This window comes from Haliaeetus albicilla, chromosome 5, assembly GCF_947461875.1.
Source record: "Haliaeetus albicilla chromosome 5, bHalAlb1.1, whole genome shotgun sequence".
NCBI classification, from domain to species: domain Eukaryota; kingdom Metazoa; phylum Chordata; class Aves; order Accipitriformes; family Accipitridae; genus Haliaeetus; species Haliaeetus albicilla.
In genome coordinates, this window is record NC_091487.1 from 6,583,528 (window position 1) to 6,608,313 (window position 24,786).

The 24,786-nt window shown below is 52.5% G+C and overlaps 1 protein-coding gene across 6 annotated transcripts in view; it reads left to right on the plus strand.

The window, feature by feature from the left end:
• Positions 1-4,373: 4,373 nt before the first annotated feature.
• DAAM1 (dishevelled associated activator of morphogenesis 1) overlaps positions 4,374-24,786 on the plus strand; it is a 98,276-nt gene continuing 77,863 nt past the window's right edge. For 2 of the 6 annotated variants that reach the window (XM_069783181.1, XM_069783186.1), the window contains exons 1-2: positions 4,374-4,482; positions 23,609-23,706. The gene's annotated coding sequence lies outside the window, so the exon portion shown is untranslated. Of the gene's footprint in view, positions 4,483-9,044; positions 9,840-11,216; positions 11,758-23,608; positions 23,707-24,786 lie in introns of those variants that run through there. The other 4 variants (XM_069783182.1, XM_069783184.1, XM_069783183.1 and 1 more) reach the window with 4 other exon arrangements.

The window sequence follows — 24,786 nt, forward strand, 5'->3', positions numbered from 1 at the left end:
TCGGTTGCTTGGGCTAAGTATCCCCACCTCCACCAATATACAACTCCCTTGTATGCCATAAAGCATTTATGTGCATGTGATTAAATGCCATTGAAGCAAACGGGTATTTGCTTACAATCAAATTACAAATTCCTTACAAGCTTAAGGACTTTGCAGAATCAGGCCTAAATCCACTGAGTCTCTGCTAACGCTCCCAGCCAACACAGGCACGGCTGAGTCCTGCCTTGGGAATGCATTTATTTTCCCTTTTGAGGCTATGAAACATTACGCCGAAGCTTCGCCTCCCGCTGCCAGCTGCTGGGAGCTGATGTGAATCCTGGGGCGAGATTGGGCTCGGCGCTGTCAGAGATAATGCTGGCTTAGGGTGCGGTTTGTTTTCAAGCAGAACCTCCCAGCTCAGATACAGAGCCGCAAAAGGTCCTCTACGTACTCTAAAAGCCTCATATCAAAGAAAGAGCAAAAAGCATAACGCTGTCTCCTACCTTTGAGCTAAAACCAGCCCTGATTGCGGTCAATGGAAATCTTCCTGTAAGCTCCAGTGGAGCAGGATGGTGGTAGCAGCTCAGAGTGTGGTTTTGTTTGTTCGGCGCAAGTCTTTGGCTTAGACCAAAACAACAATTAAATAAAAGCTATGGCCCTTTCTTCTGCTGAAAATCATCTGTGCAACATGAAAGACTATAACCTCAAGAAGAGAGGGCTTTTTTCTTCCAAAATCAATTTTATTTAATTTTTGTAAGGGGATGGGTTCCATATTCCATTACTCTCAGCTGAATCAAGAGTGTCCTTTTAAGTTTCACTGGAGCAGACACATAAAAACTCTCCCTCAGGGATAAGACAGTATTGATCTCACACAGATTGAGCTCAGAGAACATTTATAGGGTCTAGTGAGCAGCTAACGATGAACAATACCGAGTATATTCGTACAGATTTAGAGCAAGAAACCCATTTTTTTTCCCTCAGCTCAGAGAAAGTCCTGATTTAGTTTTGCATCCAATGAACAAACCTTATCAAAAGCCTCCTGTTACAAGGCATTATAGGGATTATTCTCCAGGCAGGCTTGGTACCCATGTTCTCCCCTTCTCAGGGCTGGATGCTCATCTGTTTTACGGGATGACTACTGCATGTGTCCTACTTGGCCAAAAGGCTTTGGGCAGCTGGTTTGTTATTGGGTTTTCCTGTCTGAATATAGGAGCTTAATTTAACAGGCAGCTGTTGGAAAAACAAGCAGGAAAGCAACACAATGGCACTTGATAAGCAGCCTCCAAACAAACTCCGAGGAGGCAATTACAAGAAAATGGCTGAGCCATTTCGATGAGGAAGATGCACTTCCAGGTGCCAACCATTATGCAGCTGCTTGGCCAGGCTGGGACCTTCCAGATCAAACCATCACTACATGGTTAACAAATGTCCTCGAGGAGGGGAGTGGGAAGGGGAGTCCTGGGATCACATTTAGTGGAGGAACAAAGATGAATGCAAGAACATAAGAAAAGCTGTGCTGGCTCAGACACAGGGAACATGCCACCCAGCCTTCTCTCTCTCCCATAACCAATGGTGCACAGCAAGTCAAGGGTATGAGAAGTGGACAGGGATATTTTCCCGTAAACTCTCCAAGCCTGCAGCAGGCTGCAGCTCCAGGACTTCCTGAGCCCAAGGCTTTTATAGAAATACTGTATTGAATAGTCCTAGCCTAGCCAGTTACCTAGGTGAAAAATGCTCCATATCTTTGATCATTCTTTCTTTGGTGAGAACAGAGACCAGAACTGCTCACAGTATTCAAGAGGAGAGCAAACCAGGAATTTGTACAGTAGTTTTTCCTCTTTCCTCATTAACTCCTACCTGTCTATTTGCTTTCTCAACTGCTACTTGGCAATGACTTGATGCTTTCACCAAATTTCTTGTTATAACCCAGGATCCTTTTCCTGTGGGGTGACGGTCAGTTCAGAGCCCATCACTGTGTGCATGACGTTAGGAGTGCTTCCTCTGAGGCTCATCACTTACATTTATCTTAGCTGAATTTCATCTGTCATTTTATCACCGAGTGTCCTGAGGTCCTTCTGCGGTTTGCTGCCGTCGGCCTTTCCAAGCAGCTCAGTGTCACTAGTAATCCTCGCCACCTCCCCACTCGCCCCCACTTCCACACCATTGATGAAGATGCTGAGCAGCACAGACCCCTGCAGAGATCTCCACCCAACTCCCCTGGACAACCCTCCACTGCGGAGACTGATCATTCCTGTCTGGACTTTGTGGTTTCTGTCTTTAAACAACTTAATTTTTCATGGCTCTTTACTCACCTCAAGAGCCTTCAATGAAGGATTTTGTCAGAGCCTTTAGGAAATCTGTATCTCTCATATCCATTAGATCTCTGTTGTCCACCAAATCTTTGGCTCCATCCAAAGACTGCAGTAGATTTTGAGAGTTATACTTTCTCTCGCCAAAAGCTGCACTGGCTCTTCCCCGGTACAGATATGCTTATCCTTGTGTCCCACCAGTTTCACAGCACCATCATTGGGCTTACTGCTCCAGATAATCTGCCCTTGACACCTTTTATCCCCAAACTGCCTCCATGATCGTCACCTCCCATTGCACCAACACCAAGGTAACGTTAAGAGAGCGCCTGCACACTACGATGAGTACGTTGCCATTTGCACCTTGGGTCCCTGCTGTACCCCTGTGCAAAAACCAGTTGGTTGTGGCAACTTGTAATTACTCCTTTTGCCAGTATGATCTGTGAGCCCTTTTTCTGCTACTTCAGCTTGAGATGCAGCCTCCGATGTGCCCCTCTGCAAAGAAGGGTCCCAGCACTGGGAACCTCCCAAGTCCCACCATGACCCAGATGGGACACCTCATGCATCATACAGCCATTAGGATGCAAACATGAATTACAGGAATGCATCTCTTGCTGTGGGCTGGCACAGACGCAGAGACAGGTTCTGGCAGTTTGCATCTTCTCATGCTTTTGGGGAATGGTAAGTCCTTGGCAAGACAAGTATGTCTATAGAAAGGTGTCGATGGTTTCAGAAGGGGTTATTTCAGTTTTCAGAGTATTGACTAGTTTCCAGGAAGGTGCAGGATGGATTCCCTGCTGAAGGATTCATTCTCAGGATCACAGCTCAAGGGCTGGTGGTTATTTGCCAAAGACTAGGCTGTGAAGAGCGCTTTTAAAAAGCTCAGAAGTGAACCCAGCCCAGTAACAGGGAACTGGGATGACTTTGAAATTCACGAGTGAAGTGAAATCGTTCTTTCCCTGGCAAGTCACACTTATCCTGCGGAGCTCATTGCTACAGGAGACCAGAAGAGGTTAGGAAAAGGACTGGGCACGGTGAGAAGAATGAGAAAATCCACTTTATGGGATTGTGGCTTTGTTGAGATAAAATATACCTTCTTGCCTTAAAAACAAAAAAATTCAGCTGACGTTTTAACAAATTTCTCTAATGGACATACAATTCCTGAGACTCTTTTGCATTTTCCTCCAGGGATGTTATAGACTGCTTGTTTGGAACCTGGATTTTGGTACAAACTGTGGAGTTTGGGACTGAAACCGTATAGGATGGGTTGAAGCTCTATGGGTCCAACCCTGGTTTTATTTTGCAGATCAAACCCTGCGACAGAGCTCAGATGGGCAGAAAATGCCAGCGTCAGGCCCAAGGGGCTTAACCCGTCTAGCAACACTCCCATGGACTCTATACATACATACATTTCTGTCTCTCTCCCTTGTACAGAAGGCCACCTAGGAGTCTGGACAGCTGTGTGTAACCTAGCCGGGTTCTCACGTTACATTTTGTTCCATGCTTTGGTATCAACTCCCCCATGGATGCTCGCTCTTTGCTTTCCCACCATTGGCCCTTCCTTTGTTTCTGTATCAATTTGTGTGGGCTCCATGTGAAAAACAATCCCTGTAAATCCCTTCCAGCCTTTCAGACCTTCCCATACAGTTGTTGCCGAGAAAAAAATTCATACGAGATGCAAACAGCTTGACCTCTTATCCAGACAAAAAAAAAAAAAAAAAAAAGGCTTACTTAAGCTAAAATGTTACCCGCTATTAATTTGATCTGGAGTTTTGACTCGCACCAAAAGCGATAGCTACTCCTCCCGCTCGAAGCCCACAGCCTCACCTCACGCAGCGAGGCTATTCCAGCCAGGCCTGGCCGTTCCTCCGCACCGTAAGCAACGGCGGGAGACCCGCCCCGCGCCTCCCCGCTCCGCGCTAAGGCGCCGCCGTCCCACCCGCGACCCCTCGGTTCGGACACCGACCCCACCGACCCCTCGCCGCTGCGCCCCCCGCCCCCCCCCGCGCTTCACTACAACTCCCGCCAGCGGCGGCGGCGGGGTGACGTCAGCGCGCGGGGCGGGGCGGGGCGGGGCCGGGCCGGGCCGTACGGGAGGGGCGGGGCGGCCGCGGCCCATTGTGGGCCGGGGCCGGGCGGGCTCCGCGCCGCGCAGCCCAGCGCCGCGCCGGCAGGTACGGCGGTCCGCGCCCGTGGGGTGAGTCCACCGCGGCCGGGGAGCGGCTCCGCCGCCGCTCGCCGCTCCCTCCCTCCTTCTTCCTTCCTTCCCTTTCGGCTGCGTGGGTTTTGGCGGAGGGGGGGGGAGCGTTGCCTTTCTCCCGTGGCCCGTGGGCGCTGGCCGTGCTCTGTGGCGGGGGAGGGGGGGGGGGGGGTACCGGGGTTTCTCTACCCTCGGGGGGGCTGCCTTTCCCCCGCCGTGGGGCAGGTGGGGAAGGCGGAAGCCGAGGCCGCGCGCCCCACCCCACCCCGGGGCGCTGCGTGGGATTGTCCCCTCGGGCGGGGGCCCTGGGCAACCTCCCCCCCTTTTTCCCCCGGTATCCCCGGTGCGGGGTCCCGCGGGGCCTGGCGTGCCCTCCGGCCCCGGTGTGGCGCGGGGAGGGCAGCGGAGCCCCGTCGCCGTGCCCGGGTGGTGCCCGCCCCTGTGGACGCCGGGTGGCGTGGGGGGGGCGCCCACCCGCGGGCGTGGGATGCGGGATGCTGCTGCGCTGCCTTCTCCATGGCAACGCCTCCGAGGGCTGCTCCGGCCCCGGCTCCCGCTGGCACGGCGGCTCCCGCCCCTGCGGCAGCTCCCAAACCGGGCTTGGGCCCCGCTGGGGTGTGGGATGTGACCCCCCGCTTACCTGCAGAGCCCCAGGGATGGGGTACCCCCGGCTGAGCAGAGCGGGTTTTGGGGGGGGGGTGTCTGCACCCCCCATCCCCAGCCGGCACAGCAATTTGGGGCTCCTTAATCGTCTATATGTGCCAAACCGCCGGCGCTGGTGTAAAACACCTTGCTGCAGGCGTGCTCTGGTCCAGCCCGATGCTCCGATGCGGGAGCCGGGGTGGGAGCAGGATTTCGGTGCGTCTCGGTGTTCGGGTATGGCTGCATCAGCGGCGGAGGACGAGCGGGTTTGTGGCTCGGGCACCCGCCGGAGAGGCTGGGGTCTGTCGCTGGCTGCGCCGGACTGGAAATTTGGGGAGATTTGGGTCAGGGGGCCTGCATGGAGGAAGGACGATACCCTTGCTGCACGTAAGCCTCAGGGGTTGGCACCCGCTGCGGTTGGCGTGCGATGGATGCGGTCGGATCCTGCCTGATCTTGACTCGCTTGGCACAAAGTCATCAGTATTAGCAGTGGAGTTTCATCGTTGGGGTCCGCACCGCTTGCAGGCAGCCGTGCTGCCTCATGCATCGGCGCCTGTGCCAAACAGGCTTTCTGCATCTTTAAGTGGTCAAGGCTAATTTAAGGCAAAACCGGATGATAATTCTCCTCCTGACGAAAGCCGCTTGAACTGGTGGGGCTGCGTGCTGCCCAACTGGGGGCAAGGAGCTCCCCGCAGAAATCGGAGGAGGGCGGGAGATCGCAGGGTGCAGCTGAGCCCCGTTTTCCAGGTGCAGTGGCGAGGGGAGCCCGTGGGCACGGTGGTTTCGGCCAGGCCCAAGCACTGCAGACACTCAGCATTGTACAACCAGCCGGCTTCTCCCGGCTGCACTGAGAAGGACAGCAGAACAAGGCTTTTTCAGTTTTTTTTTTTTTTTTTTCCCCTCTCTAGAGGTCGATTCTGATACTGCATACAAAATCGAGTGGCGTTGTGTATTAGGGCCATTAGGGTGGCGAACTGCGATGCAACCTTGTTATCCTCCCTCACTGAAAACAACGTAGGCCAAAGCCATTGGCATTCCCTCCCTGCCCCTCTTTCGGTCCCACCAGGAGTAGACAGGTCCTGCCGCGTTCCAGGCCTTTTTCCATGGGCGCCGGGGTTCATTTCGGCGTGCGTTGCCTCTCGAGCCCTGCGGGTCGGGCATCCGCCTCGCTGTTCCTCGATTAATGAGTGACTCGCCTCGCTCTCCCCGTGGCCGTACGCTGGGACCTGCCCTCGCTCCGTCGGTCGGGAGCAGGAAGCAAAAGCCAAAGTCCGTGATCTCTGACTGCCCGACGGTGTGTGACAGCAGGAAGCGCTGACCCTTCCTCGCTCCGGCCAGCTCTCGGCTGGCGTGTGGTTCTGCCGGTGCTGCCCCTGCCACGGCCCTGGGGTTTTTGGGTCCAGCCAGCCAGGCGTTATGCATGTCGCTCTGCCTTCTGGCCTCCGCCCCGGGGAGGCAAACAGGATGGGTGAGGTGTAAAATCAGCGCCGAATCCGCTCCCCTGGGCTCGAAACGGAGTCAAACCGGTCTTGACCTGAGCTGGTTCCTTATCTGACCCTTTGTTTGCAGCAGGGGCGCGGGAAAGGGACAGCCACGGCGGGCCGGCTCCTCCGGTCCCGATGAGCCCTCTCGCTGGGAACGGGCAGGAGCTGGGGACAGCCGGTCTAACTAGGTCACGTTTATCTCCCCTTGCTTCTGCGCTTTGTTTTGGTTTCTTCCCCCTCTTCTCCTGCACTGTCATTGTCACAGCTGAGGAAACCAGCACAGGGGAGGCAGGGAGCTGTCGGGTGGCCGGGCTCCTCGCAAATCTTGTTTACCGGCCAGCCAGGAGCTTGGCTCCTGTCACTCCATCCTCTTGCTTTGCAGTTTGCATGCGTTGAGCATCGGCGCTGGGTCGCTGCCTGAAGGTCTTTGGCTGATGCGCTTACAGCAGCCCACTGCATGCACAGGTAGCAAACATACCTGCTGCGTTTATAACCCGAACTGGTTAAAAACTGGCCGTGGATGCTGATAGATGCACCACCCGGAGCGGGTGGTCGTCTTCTGCCCGTGCTCCTGCTGCACAGATATGCACTGAGCTGCTCCTACACGGCCACTTTTATCTCTGAAGTATTAATAAATGAAGCTTGCCTATTTGTGTGAGCCTTTTTAAGAGGCTGGCAGGGCTGCCTTGAAGGCTTGCTCAGCACTGCAAGTTTTCAGAGATTTTTTTTTTTTTTTTTTTTTTTTTTTTTTGCGTGTGCTCTAGCAGTCGATAAGCCAGGGCATCCAGCTGTCAGCTTTGGAGATTGCCAAAGCCTGCTCAACAACATTTCTGCAGGCTTCGCTCACAAATGAGGATTTTGTTGGACGCCTTGGTTTCTGACTTGATGCTGGTAATTAAATATCTTAACTTGGCTTCGGAAAGCTGCCACTGCTGTGGAGTGACTGGTGAGGCCATGTGAAGCAGGATGCGCTTGTTCTGCTGGAACTGAGTGTGACCTAACTACAGTTCTTCAGCCTGCAATTTTTTTTTTTTTTTAAATACACTTTTTTATATAAGTAAAACTCTTAAAAGGGGAAGAAAAATCTTGCGTTTTACTGCTGTGCTGTTAAGCTTGCATGGACCTGCTGGGACAGCTGTTTATTTGCCAGTCGTGGCAGCCGAATGCTGTAAAATTCAAATCATGTCCATATTGATTTCTCCCCCCCGCCCTTTTAAGATAATCATATGTGTACTCTTCACTCCTGCACCACAACAGACATCAGTGCTGTGCTGAAAAAAGAGGTGGTCTGAACAAAGGGCTGTAAATTGGGGAAGAAATAATGAATATCTGATTCTGACTTCTGTGTTGGTTAATCTAGATGCTAAGCCATATAGATTTACTTACTCTATGTGCTTACCATACTAGGGGATGAGAGAAACAACTAGTAAAGGGTTGGAAAGAAGTTAAATATGGCAGCAGAAGCTTTTCTGCATGTTGCGTTAGGTCCCTCACCCTTAGTGATGTATTTCCAACTTCCTATTCCATGCAAAAAATAGAGAGTCCTCAGCCCCTTGCAAGACTCTGGTTGTGATTTGCTATTTGCCTTTGATTCTCCTTCCCCCCCCACTTCCTCAACCTGAGCTGGGTTGGGAGGAAAGCTGTGCTGGTGCCTGCTTACCCTCCTGCCCTCTCAGGAGATCGTTTCCACTTGGTATCTCCTGTCCTCTTGGCCTGTTGTGATGTTTTGGAATACGCTGAAGAACCAGGAGTTCTGGAGTAGTGTAGAAAATCTCAGCTCAGTGAGTCATAGAGCTTTCAAATCTTTGTGGCCGCTGAGAAGAAAACCAAAGGAGGTGGAGATGAGAGAAGCGGCGTGGCACACCATGAAGACGTGGTTAGTTGACTGGAGAGTTTCATGATCTGAGCTGACAGTGCTTTGTTTCATGATTGGTGTGGCCTGGGCACCAGCCACCTGAATTATAGCAAATTAACCAAATTAATGCATGAAGTTGTCTGAACATCTGGCCTGTGTTTTCCTCGTGGTGAAGTTGGGTGGGTTCATTCCCAAGGGTGTCCCATCCCATGCTGTGCCCAGGTCTGGAGTAACCTCTGTGCACTCCTGGTGAATCTCTAATCACCCCGTCCTGTTTGTGCTCCCTCCTGCGTTCGTCCCTAGCCCTCTGGGGGAGTTTGTTGTGAATTTGCTAAATGGAAGAGGTTTGTGCTGCTTGGAGCACCTGGGCGAGGAGGTAGCTCCTGGCCTCTTCCTAAATCAGCCAAATGGATGAGGTGGCCCAACCTAGTGACAGTCATTGATGCGTCAGTATTATCGTGACTCTGTAAATTACTCTATGTATTACTCCTCATGGACTGAGTTGCCTTGAGAGTCTTTGTGTTCAAAACGTTGCCTTGACTTACTGGAGGGTCAGGGTTGGTGGACGGGCATGTTCTCACCCACCGCGGCACGCGCCAGCCTGTCATTACAGCACTGCTGACTGGCGCTAACGTGTCAAACCACCGGAGCAGGGTTGCTCTTCATGCCTCGTCTCCTCCCGGAGGACGCGCCAGTTGCTTCGCTGCTGTTTGGGTTTTTCTTTTACGTCGTTCTGGAGCGCTCTCGCTGAACTCTTCCGGACTCGGCACCGAGGAAATACAGCAGCGCGTCCTCAGTGCGGTTAGTAGGAGGTGGTATGTTGCTGGTTGGAGGCATCCTCGTCTTTCTCAAGCCAGAACGCCAAGCTCCCCAGCGCTTGCAGGGCCTGGCAGATGATTGAAGGGTTATTCGCCTCGCTAGACAAGTGGCTTCATGTTTCGTCTTCTGCATTCCTCCGGGTGAGCGTTGCATAGTGATGGGCTTTCAGCTACGTGCTGCTTACCTGAATCATGTCTTCCCTGTGCATGCAGCTTCACCGCCTGGAAGTCAGGGCTGTCCCTCTCCGTGCTTCTCCATCAAGGTGTGAGAGTTTTTACGAGAGGGTAAATGAAATAACGTGTGGAGGGTGTGGTGGAAGAGCAGCAGAAGTGTTCAGCTCTGGCTTCAGTGGCGAAGGCGACTGTTGCTGCTTTTACCAGCCCTCCTGAAGGGACGGTTTTCAGAAGCTGAACCCAGTGACCCAATTCCCAATCTCTGGATTTGGGCTGTTGCCAGGAGTCTTGCCCTGAGGCTCCTCTTCCCTTCTTGCACAGGCCCTGGGTGGAAAGCAGCCACGCCAAAGCTCAAAACAACCCAGCGGCAGCCAGGCATCGGTGAGATAAAGAGAGGGGAAGGACCCAGTTAATTCATCTGACCCGTGCCCTGCTCAGGAGAGCAGAGGAGACTGCAGTGGGATCTCCAGGTGTTGGTTGCTCCCTGCTGCTCATCCTTCACATGGGGTTTTTGTGCCCGTGGGCTGGGCTGCTGGCAGATCCTGCCCCGGGGCACTGTGGCAGGAGGAAGGCAATTCAAAATTGTGCCATTCAGAGGCTGACTTGGGGGGGTTTTTGCATGAAACACCAGCAGCTGGGCTCTGTACCAATATGCAAAACTTAGCTATGGAGCTTGGCAGCTTTTGGGGAAGGCTCTGCAGGGTGTTGGTTCCTTCGATGATTTGAGGGAGCAAGGATCAGCTTGTCTTCCCAATGGAGGTTCTTGTAGCACGGAGGGTGTCCTCAGAGATTTTAGGGCTGAGCGTTTGAGGGTAGACTATCAACAAGCGGGAAAGTGCACGCACTATGTTTGGACAGGAGCAAAACTGCCTGTACCCTGAGGCTGCAGGGCAGGGGAGCTGGGGCTGTGCTCTGCACCCGGGAGCCAGCTTTGCACTGCTTGGGCTGGGAGGAGAGGATGATACTTGTCCTAAAAATCAAAGAAAACTGGAGTGTGAGAATGGGGGAAGCAGAGCGGCATCGTTCTGGGACGGGACCTGCAGTCACTCAGGTCTGAGCAGTGTGGGTCAGGGTGGTGGAAAGACCCCACGGCATGTTACGCTGCTCGGGTGATGTCCTAGCAGCTCAGTGCCTGTTATGGGCAACCTCTGCTAGCAGCAGATCTTGCTCCCAGCTCAGCAGGGAGGAGAAGGATGGAGGAACAGTCGGGAGACCACTTCCCCCACGCCAAACAAGCAAGATTAATTGCTTGCCATGGCATGGCTGCAGAGGCAGCGCAGCCAGGATGTTTTCTGGCTCAGATGTGTTGCATGACATTTAGCTTAGGCTGTGGTGGGTCTGCCCCGCTGCTGCTCCTGAGTGTTTCTTTTGTGCAGACCTTTCCAAGGCAGCTCTCTAAAGCTGCACGTCCATCTGACTTTCACCTAGTCATGAGATTTTTTTAATTTTTTTTTTTCTGGGTGCTTGTTTCTCGCTTGGCCTCAGCATCTTCTGAATGAACGGTGCTTGGAAGAGCTGTGAACTCGTGTGCAATCCTGGCAAGTCTGCGGCAGCTGAGGTCCGGTGCAGCTGTTTCCTTCAAGGATGCTTGTGTGGATGTAAGCGACTGTGAATCTGTTTGCGTAAAGCTTTCTCTCCCGTGGCTGCCAGGCACCCTTCACGCTCCCATTCCTTCACGCTGCTGCTTCTGGCAACCGCAGCACCTTCTTGCCCAAGGCAGAGCTGAGGACGGGGGAGATGCAGCAGGGAAGGTGGATACCCTCACCGTGCCTGGCTTTCACAGAAATCGCGTGCAAAGGACGCTTCCTTTGCTGAGGTTTTCTCCCCTCTGCCCCCAAAGCACTAGGAGTGTCTTGGCTGCGGCTGCGTGCCCAGCGCAGGGGAGAGAGGCTGCGCTCTGCCTTAATATCGGGTTAAGCCTTTCAGATGCACGGTGATTTTCAGCTGCCCTGTTTTGCTTGGCACCGTTCTTGCATATCCCATGCATAACTTTCGGCTGCCGTTCCTCTGCCGAGGGACGCTCCCCCAGCTTGCTTGCGGACGGCCTGGTGCTGGACCTCCTCCAGCTGCAAGGGAGAAGAAGAGCAGGCCCACGGCGGTGCCGCCTTGGGTTTCCTTCTTCCATCAAGTCCTGTGGTCAAGCACGGGGCTTCTCCCATCCCCGTCCCTGTTTCTCACCTTCTGCGTGCGGGAGTCGGTAGGGTTAAGGCTGCCGGGAACCTGGGTGTTGTTCGGTGGTGCCAGGCGAGCGTCAGGCAGGAGAAAAGCTGAATTTGCAAATCTGTTCCTGGGTACTCCGGTAAGTCACGCCAAGGACTGTTTGAACTGCGCTAATCCCCCGTGCCTCTGGAGCAACCTTGTTTACAAGAGCCGGTGCTTCAGACGGGTGTCCTGACAGATATTTTACGTAAGCCGTTTGCTTACCAAAGCTCTCTGGGTACGAGACGTTGGTTTTGAGACCTCAGCCCACGTGCTGCCTCCTTACCCTGGCATTTTGGAGGCATCCTGCAAAGAGGCTGGAGTCTTTTTAGGGACAGCTCGGATCCATTTATAAACTCCAGCTCCTTTTATCTTCTGTGGAGAGTGCTGCCTGGCAAGCTGCATGTGAAACAGCTGGTGGCTCTGGAGCCACAAGATATCTCTACCCATCACAGGGAGCAAAAAGATGTCGAGGAAAATTTTTGGAGCATGCTAAATACTGTAATCCCTACAGTCAGTTTGCTTTTGGGTATGGAGCTGGAAATGGGTCTTCATCGTTTTCTCACTTTTACTTTTGTATTAAATGCTGCTCTTCTGTTCACCGGGTTCAACAAAATTTGCCATTTTTTAAGTGTTGCAGCGCTGATCATAGGTGTGTTCAAACTGCGGTGATGTGCGATGGGCTGTGATTTGGGTTACATAGTCATGAAATTGTGCTGTTCCCTTAGCTGTAAAATACAGTATCTCCCTCGCTTTTCAAGCCATCCTATAGCGCGACAGCTTTCAGCATGAGAAAAAGAGAGTAAAGAGGAACTTTAGCCTCGAAATACTTGGCGGATGGTTTTCCAAAGGATCGCTCATAGTTGCATCAGAGGAAGCTCTGTTGGCTTTGCACTGGGGTTGAGGCTGAACTAGGTGAGAGATGCATGAGACAGCGGCGATGATGTGTCTCACAGCTGTAGCTTGGTTGCCTCATGGCGACATTTTCTTCCCTTTGCCTTGTGTTTTGGACTACGTCTTTCATTTTGGTGGGAGTCGGGGCGAGACTGAGACTTTGGGGTCTGGTGTTGCCAGTATGCCGCAGGGTGTTGGAGCAATTAAGGAGGGATCCATCCCTGGGGACACTGAGGGCTGAGCTCCAGGTACGGCATCCTGAGATGCACGTTCTTGCTCTGGGAAATGGATTCTTTGGGCAGCATGGAGGGGGTGGAGAAAGACCTTTGAAAAATGGGTGCTCGTTTTTCTGGGATAGGGAGGGAAGCCAAACAAAATACATCTAACAGTCGCCTTGTGAGTGAACATCACGGGGATGTCCATACCCAGCATCTGGGCTGTGCTCAGTGCTGCTAATTACAGCTGCTGTCACTGTTGAAAGTAAAAATTTGAGTCTGTTCGCTCTGGGGTTCCCATGGCAGCTTTCTGGGATGGCACCAGCCCCACACCTCCGTGCCTGGCAGTCCTTGTCCATGGCCAGGGACCAGGCTGCCCTTTGCTTGAGCTAAGCCTTGGATTTGGGAGCACGCGTCATGGTTGAGGAAGGTCTTGGAAAAGCACCTCTCTGGCTTTCTGCCCTGTAGTGAACCCACCTGCTGCAAAAGGCTCTTGCAAAGGTGCTCTGGAGCTTGAGAGACGTTGCTGTAAAGGTCCAAAACAGATGACCGCTGTCCTTTCCAGGGCTGGCCTTGCTTTTGGCTCTGTCCTGCCAGAGGATCCGCAGCTCCGCTCTCCCTTGGGTGCAGCGCTTCCTGCCGAGCAGAATTGGCTCGAATTCGGGAAAATAAACAGACCTCCAACGCCGGAGCTGGGAGTCCTGGGTTGTTGCACAAGGGGAGAAGGTTGTAACCGAAAGGCACTTTCGTCACCTCTCTACCTGTGCCGCTGCTGCAGCTGGCATTGCGGCGCTGTAATTGCATTGCCCTCTAATTTATAATATGCTGCGTTTGGAGGACAGCTTTATATTCTTTCTAAATTCTTGCGTAGCTCCAAGAAGGGAAATTATCACTAATCTTTCCATTTTGCACGTGGTTTTGTTTTTGTTCAGAGTTCCACGTTCTGAAAGCTTGCGGGATGCCGCTGTTGGGGATGTGGCATGGGCGAGCCTGTGCCGCACATCTGGGCAGAGGAGCAGGGTGGTCTCTCACCAGAGCTCGTGGGATGCTCAGTGCTTTCCCAGCACCAGCTCCAGGTCATTCGGTGCCCAACGCAGGTGGATGCTAACAGCTTGCCAGTGCTGGTCTAACCCCAAGCCTATTAAAAGCCCACAGGACTGAGTCTTCCCCTTCCTCCTCCTGCTTCCTCCCCCTCCCTTGCTTTTCAACACCGGGTTCTTGAATAAATCATCTAGGATGTGATCACACAGGAAACTCGTGATTTTTAATTTTTTTTTTTTTTTTTACAGCTAAGTTAGGAAGTGAATTCAGCTCTCCAGGGCTTCAGTCCTGTGCTTTTTAGTCACGAGGTTCTACATCCTTTCTACTCCGTCACTTGTGACATGACGTCTCCTTGGCCGCTTAAGCTTTTCTCCTGCTTCTGCCTGCCTGCAGAAACAATAGCTGCTGGAAATGCTCTTCAGGAACCCCAAAGGGATGGGGATTGCCTGTGGAGAATGCAGATTTGATCTATGTTAGGTCTTTTTGTTTTTATTTTGTTTACCACTTGGTTATCCTTTCCCTTCAACGAAAAGCAAAGCTGTTGTTCTTGCAGAATTCATTGCTTCTGATGTGTTACTTGCTGGAAGTAACATGCTCAAAATACTGCATTCCTTTGTGCATCTTTTCTTTATTTTCTTTTTCTTTGTCGGTGGGAGCTTAGGGCGTATAATGGACAGATTAGCAACTGTATTTGTGGAGTAACCCATCTTTGTGCGGGTCTGGCTAGAAACCAATTAAGCTTGTCTTGATCTCTAAATGAGATTTTTGCCGAACGCCTTACCCAACTGCCTTTCGCATCCATTAATAGCGGGGTGGGATGAAAACAGCTGAACGTGTAAAGATTGTGTGTTGGATAAATAGAGAGGCGTTGGTTGTGGGGAGGTTCCCCGGGTTGCGTGCGAACTGCTGCCTCTTTGTGCGGTTGTTTTGTAGCTCTGGTTCTTGAAACCTGGGATTAGGTGTTATGTGGCTGCTAGCGTGCAATCCCCTGGGATAGCGGGGCGTGGGATTGGAGGCAGAGCTGCTGGATAAATAGGGAACATCCCATGGACGCCATTAATGTGCCGGTCCCCATCCCTGTAAGATCCCTGGGGTGAGACCAGGGCATGTTTGGGAGCTCCTGGTGACACTCAGCTGTGGGTCACCCAAAGTGCCTTGCCCTTGGTGTATCCCCCTGGTCTTGGGTTGCTTTTTAGCCTGGGAAAACCCCGTGACTTTGGGGTGGGGGGATGAAATTGCATCGCCATGCTGGGGGACCCTGCCTGGGTGGTGTTTGCTGCTGCTGCAATGAAAACCGGTCCGGGAATGGCACTTCAGTGCAGCATTTTTGAAGAGAACCGACTGAATAAAGATGCCTTTAAGAAACTGTGCCTTCGGGGAACCCTTGTATCTCTGTCCCAGACCGTTTCTGCGTCAAGATAAGATTGCAGAGCAGCTGGATTTGTGCTCTGCTTTGGGAGGTGTAGGTGGGGGAAGGGCACTGGGATTTGTGTGAGGGTGCAAACATTTGTTATGATCACCTTTATTTCTAAAGTAACTACAGACAAGCAGTACACAGCCTAATCCCTTCTCCTGTGAATGCCTGGATTCTCTGTCGTGGCCGAATGGTGGGGAGACTGATCTCAAGGGGAGGAGGGAAGGAAAACACTGGGCGAACGGTGCTCCCTGCATTGGAAAGGATCCCGTTTTCCCCATCCCAGCCCTCCTGGCTGCTGCCCCAGCTCCGAACCGGGAGTGTGGGCTCTGCCAGCGGTGGGTTACAGGGTGTTGGTAGTGGGATCACGATGTTGTGTTCATGCAAGGGCGTAGCTGCTGCAGATGTGCCATAGCACACAGGAGACCATCCTCCTTGGTCCTCTCCCATGGGTGTACGAACCAGCCTCTCCCTGCTTTGCTCTCCATCTCCCTGCTCTTTAAAGTCCAAAAGCTCTTAGATTACCTGTGGAAGTACTGCTTTTTTTTCTTCTCCCAGTGTAAAAGTGCCCAATAAGAGATGCGGGTCTAAAGAAACTCCATCTTGTGCTGAAGCCCACGTGCCACATCGAGGATGGTCATCTTGTGGACCTCGACATCCTGGCACGGCCAAACCCAGTTCTTGCCTGTTAGCGGGGGAAATTTAGGTCAGCTTGGAAGTCCTGGATCCACAAAGACCTGGATCTGAGTGAGGCAAGTGCCTTGTGGAGTCCAATGACAAATGCAAAAGCCTCAGAAAAATGCAAAACTAGGATGACTGGAAGATGGTTTTGGTGCTTGGGGGGGGGGGTATGGAGAGAGGGGGTGGGACAGCACTTTGCTACCTCTAGGGCTGGGGCTGTTTTGCTTTTTGGTATGCCCTTGATTGAAAATCTGGGGAGTTTTAATGCCAGTGAGACAGAAAAATACCCGGCAGCAGGGTCTCCCTCAGGCTTCATCCTGCTGTCGTGGGGCTGAGCCGGCGCGGTGCAGTGATCTGATGTGGCATGGCAGCCATGCCCTGTGGAGATACCATCTCCTGGGAGGAAAATATAAAAATAACCACATCTTTGGCCGTGTCTTTGAGTTGTGTGAGACCTCAGTGAAGGAGATGGGGGGTGAAATGTTACCAGTGGAAGCTAGGCAGGAAAACTGAACGTTTTCCCAGGAGGCAGATCTGAAGCAAAGGTCCTGAAGACCACGAGGGAAACATCCTCACCCTCCTCCCATACTGTGCTGGGGTGCAGGGGACACACTGGAGCTGGGGTCTGGGGTGGTTTAAGGAGACTCCCCGTTGTACCCCATCCTCCTCTTCCTCCCTTTGGGCTGAAGGTGGTGCAGCACCGTGCAGGTTACTGCACCTCATCCCGCGCTGTGGCTCTGGGGTCTAGACAGGTGATGCAAACCCTTGTGAGACTGTGTCCTGCCCAAGACTTTGGGAACCTGTTGGACCTACTTCGCTGCCTCTTTGCTGTGTATTTTCCTTTTCAGAGCTTTGATGGAGCAGGTCCATTCCTCCTTGGGGGACCACTAAATCGTGGAGCTAGGAGGAATAAATCCGTGGGAGGCGAGGTCGATGGCAGACGGGAGCTCCTGGCATAAGCAGGCTCAGCTAATTTAATCTGCGGTGGACCCAATCTTCTTTGTCTTCCAGTTGAGTTAAATATACCCTTCGAGTTGTGGTTACAGAGGCTAACTCCCATTTTGATTATGCAAAACGCGCTAACGCGGGACGCAGCTGGCTGCCTCCGAACGGAGCGGGGAGGAGAGCAGGATGGGGCGTCCCATGGCCAAGACCCACGTTGCTCTCTCTTGCTAACCTGTATCTGGACCACGGCCGAGGTGCTCCATGGGCAGCTGCGTGGAGACCTCCAGCTCCAGGTTTTTGGGGAATGCAGCTTTTGGAAGCACTAGGTCTTGCAGCATGCCTATAAGCTTTCCATCGTCTGACAGGTTTTAAAGTTTAGTGGCCATGCTGCAGCTACCTGGGCATGGCTGGTGGCTTCAGGACAGAGAAAAGGGCCCTCTCCGTCTTTGCGGAATTCCCAGAGGCAGCACTTCAGTATTTCTGGATGCAAAAAAATAAAAAGTTGTTGGTCGGCTTGAGCAGCAGTTGGAAGAAGTTTTAGTCTTGGAAGGCAAAAGGGAAATTAAGTCTCAGCAGGGAAATTTAAGGTATTAGTCCAAAGGTGCCACCTGGGGATTTATGTGCCTGGAATTAGGATCAGCAAGTGGCCATGTGCGCGTTGGGGGCCGCCTGTTTGCACCCCGGTCTGTCTGTGTTGGTGCTCTGCCTGAGCTGCTGGGTGGGTCTCTGGTTGCTTTATCTCCTGAGATTTGTCTTGTGTGACAGCATCTCAGATTCTTCTGTGTTTGGCCCCACGAGAGTCCTTGAAAGGCCAAAAAGTCACAACAACAGGTAAAAAGCACTGCTGCATCTTGCCCGTGGTGCCAGCCTCAAAGCTAAGAGTTGCTTTATCTTTTCAGCTTTCTCTATTGCAGGCTTCAAAATAGCCAAGCAAGCAGTTCATCAGGAGAGCTTTAACAAAATATAGCTGCAGGGTCTCCAATATTGGCAACTTCTGAGTTAAATACCTGGTGACAGTCATGCACCGGGTCGTGTCAGTATTTGCTGTAGGCTGGGAAACCACTATTCACCATTTGCTTATCTGCAGTATCTGACCAGCTTATCCTTGAGTAGCTGGATTTTAACCCCCTTATCTGCCTGTGTGTTGGGAGCCTGGCGTGCCGTACTGTGCCAGCCCACCACGCTCTCCCGCTCCTCCACCCCAGCATGCCGGGAGGAACCCGGATGGCTGCAGCCGTGGCTGGAGCTGGGGGCTTGGGGAGAAATGGATGTTTGCCCTCCATGGGATGATTGATTGCTTCTGTTATTTAAAAAAAAAAACCACACCTCCTGGAGAGAGAGGTAATTAAGCTGACTGAAGTGTTTAAGTGAATGAGTTTCCCTTTAATTAAAAACAAAAAAGATTATATATATGTATCATAATGGTACCTAAAAGAATGAGCCACTGACCTGCTTCATCCCTGATTTGGCTTACAGATGGAGAGGGGAGGCAAATTTTAGATAAAAGGTGGGAGGAATCAGCTTTGCCCTTGAAAGATCAACTCCTTGGCTTCTGTGGCAATGCCTGACTCTGTTAGCTGTGAAAAGCAGAGAACCGCTTTCCAAAGGCAGGGCACTTTGTGCTTTCCTGGTGTCTCAGGAGCAGAGCAGCACGTGTACAGTCGGAAGAAAGTCCCCTGGCAAGGGTGAAAACTGTTCTGTATTGCTTTGGGTATCGCACGGGCAGCAGCTGAAGGGAAGCCCCAGGTGCTCAGGGATGCTCACGGGCTCACCTGCCTCGTCTGGGTACCTGCCGTGCCACGGCGAGAGCACAGAGCTCATTTTAGGACTGCAGCGGAGAGCGATAGTCCCCAAACGCTGCCGTGCCTGGCCTCAAGGATATTCACGATGAGGGCGATTTCTGAGACGGCGCAACCAGAAAGTGCTTGGAGCCGGCAGCCAGGGCTGTAAGGACCTGCCCAAAGCACACGTGCCGGCTCGCTCTCCCTCTCGCCTGGGCTGGGAAGGGCTGACAGGGCTTGCAGCCTTCCCAGCTCCAAGCTCTGGGCTCCGCAGCGTTATTTATTGTGCTCCCAAGAGCTGTGAGCAGTGGCTGGCACCCTCTGTTTCGACCACCCATGCTCCCCCGGTGCCGTGCAGGGCTCATCTGCTATGAGGGAACGTTTGCAAACGCTACAGTGATACGAGTCCGTTTATTTTTTTAATCCTCACCACACCAAGGAGCCGTTTTCTCCCCACTGCTCCCAAATAGCATGGTGGAGGCAGGGGGTCCGTCCAGGGCAGCGGTTCCTGGTCCACGAGCCAGAAGGATGCTGCGGAGCCAGAAGGATGCTGCGGAGCCAGAAGGATGCTGCGGAGCCGGGAGCCGTGCCCTGGGGCTGAGCAGAGGGGAGGAACGGTGTCACACCGGGGATGCAAAAGCCATTAGCATTTTATTCTGGAAAGCCAATGCACGCGGGAATGGCAACCCCTCGATGGCTGAGTTAGGTGAATAGATGTGACGAGACACGTTTGTTTATCAAAATACTAATCGTTCCCTCGGGGGATGGGGTGTGTTTTGGGGAACGGGTGAGGCAGCGTGGCAGGGCGTGGGTGACTGCAAGCGATGGGGACCACAAACACAGCTGTGTGTGCCTGCGCGCCCTGATAACGTGAACTCATCGCTGCTGCGAGTCCCTGCCTCAGGTTGCTGCCAGAGATGCGGGACCCTTTATTAATCCACAGAGATAATTGTATTTTTAATATAACCAGCGGGGGAGTTCACATGAGGTGGAGGCATTCCTAGAAGACCTCCGTAGGTACCACCTTGGAGGCATCTAACAACATGACTCAGCATCTTCGCTGATGGTTTTTTAAAGTAGGTCTCAAATTGGCACCAATTTTAAGGACTAGGAGATGATCTGAAGATGGGGATGCTGGGATGTGATCCCAGGAGGTAATTTGGAGCTGTGGAAAGCGGTTTGAGCCATGGTCAGCTCTGCCCGCTCCTGCGAGAAGCAGTTTGGGAGCAGGACTGCTGCTGAGCCCGCGGTGGAAGAGCAGCGCCTGACCCTGCCCTCGGTGTTGACGGGGCCGGTTTGACTGATGAGGGTGCGGGGAAGTGCCGCACGTGCATAAAAGCTGGGGAGATGCTTCGTGCTGGGCTATTTGAGCGCTCCTCTCGCCTTTTCATCAAGAAGCTACAAAATGCAAGTGTATATCGCTTTGTCGGGGGGTGGTGGTGGACATCCAGCGGCTCTTCAGTCCAGCAAACAGCCCACGTCTGGAAGCCAAAGCCAGATGCTTGCTATCCAGAACAAGGCACGGGTACATCTGGACATTTATTTATTTTTCAGCTGCATTTAACCAGTGGAACAAACATTTGCAGAAGATGGCCTTAGCCTTGTCTCAGTGTCCTGGATCCAGACCGCAGGTGGCCTTGGGAGGGAGTTTGAGTTTGATGAAAGCACGTTAAGCTATCGGTATCAAGAGAAGCAGATAAGAATGATGAGCGGCGACGCTTGGGAGTCCCATACTCCAGGAGAAATCACTCTTTCAGAGCAGACGCTTCTAATGTGGCTTCGCGGGGCTGGAGGAGGACAATGCAGAAGAGGTCAGCACGGATCCGTGCCACGTCTCACCAGGGAGGCGGTCCCACCACCCTGCCCGGTGGCTGCAGCCCTACACAAGCCAACAAGCAGGTGTGGATGGAGCTTCTGTGGATGCGAAGCTGACGCCAAGCAGCATTTTTACCTACTCGCTTGCAAGAATCGTCCATCGGTTCTGCCGGCTGTAGCGCAGAGAGGTGGGGACGGGGTGAGACACGGCACAGATGCGCGCTGGCCTCTGTATCGTCCTCCGCCAGCGCTGCGAAGCCCTGCTAGAAGTGTCTGTTCTGAAACAGTGGGTTTCTTCTGGAGTATGGGACTGAAATGATAGCGCTGCAGCCTCTCACTGCTGAGGATAGCCCTCGTTTTGTCTTGTCCCGTTGATCTGAATGAAGTAATTTATAAGGACGTTTTCCGTAAATCAATAAATCCATGCTCGCTGCTGTGCCTGGGAGGTTTAATTTGCTCTAGATACTGCACTGAGTATCTCTGTCCTGAATTGCACTGCAAAGTCCTGCTCTTTGGGAGAGGATGGGGATACGGCTTGATCCTCCGGGAACATGCTGCAGGCGGCTGATGGTGCCTGGTCCCTCTTAATTATGCACCTCCCAATGTGGGCTAATGAGATCAGGGAGTGTGTAAGTGCAGTAGTTTCTCTAGATAGTGCGTGGAGCTTGAGGACTCTGTCCGTTGTGCCAAGCAATTCCTGATGTTACCCGTCTTGGGGAAACTGAAGCCAAAAATAAAGGAGGGGAGGGAGCGTTGGCCTTTGGAAGGAGAACACGGTGCAGAAATCTCAGTTACATGTAGGTTTCCCTTTTGTATCTCTGCATGATGTTTCCTGTCGAGAGGAAGTGAAAAATTCCTGCTGCACCGTGACACCTCCTTTTCCAAAAACTGCTTTTGTGAGCCTTTTGAAAGCGATGCACGTGTGTTTACAAAGCCTGGTGCAGGATCTGCCTGAAAAAAGAGGGTTCAGAAACGCAGCTCTGCTACATATAGAGAAATCAAAGATAACCCCAAGGCCTTCAACCCTGTGCTTGTTTCGCTTGCTTTGTTCGAGCGCCGTGGTCTGGCAAGGCTGGAGCCGTGGTCGCGGATGGGTTCATCCTATTGCCAAGACCCGGGAGGGGACCTTTCCTTTCTGCTGTGCACCGTGGGTTTGGGATAGTTCCTGACTCGTTCTTGTGGCACAAGGGGTGTTTTGGGGACCTCTGAGCTGATGGGCCATGGACTCGGGTCAGCCGTCCCCGTGAGCACCCGGAGCCCAGCTTTCCATCCCACTCCTCCTGCTGAGCTGAGCCCCCAGGGACCCCTCCACTTCTCCTCCAGAGTGGCTCCGAGACCGTTCTGCATCTTTTGGAGGTCAGAGCTCATGCTGGGGAATCCAGAAACGTTCCCAGAGCCAAACCACGCCACGGCGAGCGGGTGTGTGCCTGGTCTCTGCTTCTCATTTCCTTCGTCACTGCGGAGAGCAGTTGAGCTGCACATGGGGTTTCAGCGGGGTGTCCCCTCTTTTGTTCCTATATATTAGAAAAGTCTGTGCATGTGTTTATATTTAAAAAAAAAAAGTGTATATTTTAACATAGCTGTTTGTGAGCTATGCCACTCGGGACTGGGCTGGTTGGGCGAAGGAGGGATGTTGCTCGGAGCTGCCTACCTGTTGCACTGGCAGCCGTGTGATGGTCCTGCTGGTCTGGCCATGCTTGCACTTGGAAATAACAAGTGTTGGCAGGGAACTATGCCGAACCTGCTCAAACCCAGCTAGAAAGGCTCCCTCTGATGTGAACAGGCTTTGGAGTAAGTCTCACAGCACCGGTGGAGAGGCCCTATTGCTGTTATTTATATCACAGCCTGGCCCAAGCCTTTCCACGTGTGCCCGTCTTGCGTTTTCTGTCCCCGTTTTCCCGCACACTTGCTGGCGTGTTGGGATAAAACCGATGCAGCTTCTGGTGGCAGGGCTGGATGTGGGCTTGATGCTTGCCACGCTGCTGCCCATCCTCTGGGACGGTGAACACAAGGTCAAAGCATCGTCGTGCCAACGGCAAACTGGAGCAGCTGTATAAAGTTGTCATTTTAAATAATTGCCAGAATGGTTTCTCCTCCCTTTCCTCCCCCCACCCCACGTTCTTCCCTGACACCGTGTCCTTCCCCACCCACAACCCCGGGGCTGCCTGGATCTGTTCAGGATTTATGTTAAAAGGGAAATGTTACGTACGTAATTAAAATGTTGTATTGCTGGGTAGAAATGGGATTTGGTGCTTACTGCTGTGACTCTTTCTCATGCGTGAGGGTGAACTGATTGATTACTGAGGTTTGAGATTAAATATTCCCCTGAGCTTTGCGGGCATTTAGTGTGGTGGGGGAGGGCAGAGAGAGGGGGAGGAGGAAAATGATGGTTTTCCTCCAAAGCAAAGAGAGTACGGGAAAGTCTACTGAGCGCATCCCCTTGTCTTGCTCTGCACGCCTTCTGCTGTAACAGAGGCTCCTGGCGCTGGTGTCGTGGCTCACAATGAAGCAGGTGCCTTATTCTGCATCCATGACGGGGGGTAAGCTGCTGGTGGGCTTTGCCGGCTGCTCTCACCGCTAGGTTGAGCATTCCATCCCAATCTCAGCCCATCCCCATGGCTCAGCTGCATCCCCACCTCCCCACATCCTGGTCCCAGCTCAGATCCCTCCGAGCTCGGCAGCGGGGTAGACCTGCCGTCCCCTCCTTTCTCCCTAGGAGCACGCCTTATTTATTTATTTTCCTTAATTTCTTTTAATCCAAAACCCCCTCTCTTTTTGGTTTCGATGGGAGGGGAGGAAAAACCCCGACGCGCCGCTCCTGAAGTGCGCGGTGGGAGCCTTGCCGTGCCGGCGCAGGTTGGAGACACCCGCCTTCGCCTGTTTTCCTTGAAGTCTAATTTTAGCTGAAGGCGACGGGATCCCTCCAGGGTACGGCAGAGGTTTCCTATCAGCCTAGACCTTAAGAAACACGCACGCAAACAAAAACAACACAGAAGTACTTAGGTTTATTTGGGTGAATTCTTTTAAAAAAGGGTGTGACTTATTTTTGCGAGCAGCCCCGGTGCACACTGGCTTTGTTCTGCTGCAGTCGAGTATTTCAGGTCTTCCAAGATTTAATCAGAATAATTAGTTACTGTCTGTTTATACCTTCTGTTTTTGTTGCAGGATTTCCAAAGGGCGTATTTATCTTCCAGAGTGCTGCCTAAGTGTCGCTTAATCATTAAGCATTTGATTTCCTCCAAGTTATCTGTCATGCTGCTTATGTAAGTAAATAAAGAAAAAAGAAGGGAGGGTGGGGATGGTGTTGGTATATTCTGCTTGGGGGGGGGTTGTAAGGATTTTTTCTGATTGTCACGGGTTTAATTGCGAGTTGCCTTCGGTTCCCAGCCCGTCATGCAGTGATCAGAGGACTGCATGTTTGGATTGGCGCTTAACGACCCAGCCAGTTTAATGAGGTTGCTTTCAGCCAAGCCTTCATGTATACCCCACTAAACTGGCAAGAGCTGTGTTGCTCCCTGTCATTTCAGGAGGGGGAAGAAAAAAATGGCTTTACGTAAATAAAGGGCTTTTGCTTTCACTTGTACAGTTACGCCTTTGACTCCTTAACCTGGTGGTATCCCTTATAAAAATCACAGCTCTGCCTGGAAATAAGTTACCACTGTAAGTTCACCAGGATTGGAAACTGGGTGTTTTTCAGCCTGTATTTGCATGTTTGGTTTGGGAAGGGGGACCTTCCCAATTCCCACATTTCCCATCTCTTTAACATGGGAGATGAGAAAGACGCAGAAAAACACTGCGCAAGAGGATGGGATGGCTGGAAAGCCTCACGAGACAAATGCGGTGCTGAACCCGCCCCTGGTTCATGCTCAGTGACTAAATGAATTGCACGATGTTTTCCCTTCAATATTTATCACCAAGAGCAGCGGAGGGCAGCTGCCATGCTGATGGCAGTGTGGGGCCAGATGATTTGCTTTTTTCCCCTTGTTTTCCCTTTCTTCCCAAGCTGGGATGGTAGGGGTTGGTAGGGGTTGGGTGCCGGGATGCTGGTTCATCCGCTGCCCCTCACCACCTCATTTATTGTGCGCAGTGTACAAACTCTGGGGGAAGGGTTTGAGGAGCACGCTGCTTCTGTGATGGGTTTAGATCTTTTTAAATCCAGAAGCAGCCATGGCCATCAGCTCGTCTGCTCTCTCATGTGATGGGGACCATAAATTTTCGAGGTCAGTAACTTCATGTTAGCCCTTCTCGGGGATTACGGATGTGTAGCGCGGCTTCGCTCTCCTTTGCCAGGAGGAGCTCATTAGAGGGAAGGGGCCAGGGCGAGGGCAAGGTGGGACCATCAG